The sequence below is a fragment of the Geospiza fortis genome, unplaced genomic scaffold (genome assembly GCF_000277835.1).
Source record: "Geospiza fortis unplaced genomic scaffold, GeoFor_1.0 scaffold112, whole genome shotgun sequence".
Taxonomy (NCBI): domain Eukaryota; kingdom Metazoa; phylum Chordata; class Aves; order Passeriformes; family Thraupidae; genus Geospiza; species Geospiza fortis.
Window position 1 is genome coordinate 22,173,953 of NW_005054298.1, and position 1,474 is coordinate 22,175,426.

Here is a 1,474-nt window from a genome sequence, read left to right on the forward strand (position 1 = left end):
GCTCCGGCCCCGTTCCCCTCGTTCAACAAATCAGCATTGCAAATAGCCGGGTTCGCTGTAAACAAACGAACGCCGCCGCCCCCCCGGCCCGAGTATTTCTCAAGGTAAGTAAAGAATCTGTGTCCTTTTTTAGACCAATTTTATTCTACAAATAATAAGTGTTGCACCTTTCATGAGCTATCCGAATAAAACAATAATCCCATAGGAATTACTTACACTAAGAAAAAAAAAATCACATTTAAGGAAAAATGCAACATTCGACCAAATGTTCAATACTATGTTGTTGCCAAAGGATGGATGTTTTTTTCTAAAATCCCAGTGTGCATTACACCATAATATACAGGATTACAAACAAAATTACAGTACAGATTGATTCCAGTTGAACCAGCGTTACATTTCAAACAGCACTTATTCTGGACTGCATTGTACATGCAATAGCTATTGTTCTAATTACGGATTAAATGGTTTGAATTTGTTTCAAGCTACCGTACTAATCGACTACAATAGGTATATAGCCCGACTTTAACAACCTGATTAGATTTCGGTTCAGATTTATAAGATGAGCATATGACAACCATGGATTGTGTGAACGTGTATAAAATCATGCATTTATAGCGCCTGGAAACATTAACATCTTCAAGTTATCTTAAAAAAAAAACCAAAAAAACAAACCAAACTCCAAAACAAACAAAAAAAGTCCAACAAACCAAAACCACGGAATGCCAAGGGGGTTCAAAGACTAAAAAGAAACAGTGCAAATTGTATGTGATAGTCAAGCAGCTTTCGATTTAAAAAGGGTGTTGGCATTTGCTTATAATCTTTATATACAAGTTTGTGCAAGTAATGTGTTGAAATGATATGTTTTAATAGAAAATAAGTCTATCGTTCTTATATCTTCTCAAGACCTAGGGGATCTGGTTCTTATTGTATGGGGTAAAGGAAAAAGAAATAAAGAAAAAAGAAAAAGGATGAAAAAAGAGACTTGGATAGGAAAGAAATTGCCCGGATTGTGCATTTTTTTTTCTTCTTCATCTATTTGAAAAGGAAAGAAGTGCTAAGGCAACATAACTTCTCTAAGCACTTTTCTGCTGGTTTAAATTAGTTAAATCATTTTGTATAAATTAGATATAATTCTACCTTTCCAATATGTATAAAAATTGATGAAGCTGCATGGTTTAAAATAGGAAATTCACGTTATAAAAAGTCATTAAAAATTCTGTACAAAATCACAACAAAATAATTCAGCATGGGAAAGGTAACAAGTAGTAAAACGTTGGTTGAAAAATATAGATTTCATATATATTTTGTAATTGGCCCATCGCTAGTTTAAAAATTGCATAGATCCTAATTATTGCTTGTGATTTTGTTATCCCGATCAGGTAATTGACGCGATCCCAATGCCCCTACCCCAATTTACAGCGTCGCTCCGAGGAGCGGCAGCAAGGACAGCGGGTGAGCGGGGCCCGAGGCGGCG

General features: G+C 35.5%; 1 protein-coding gene across 1 annotated transcript in view; it reads right to left on the reverse strand.

Annotated features, from left to right (window-relative positions):
- The window catches only part of NEUROD1 (neuronal differentiation 1), a 10,402-nt gene that overhangs the window by 7,811 nt on the left and 1,117 nt on the right, over nt 1–1,474 (reverse strand). The gene's annotated exons all lie outside the window — the stretch shown is intronic.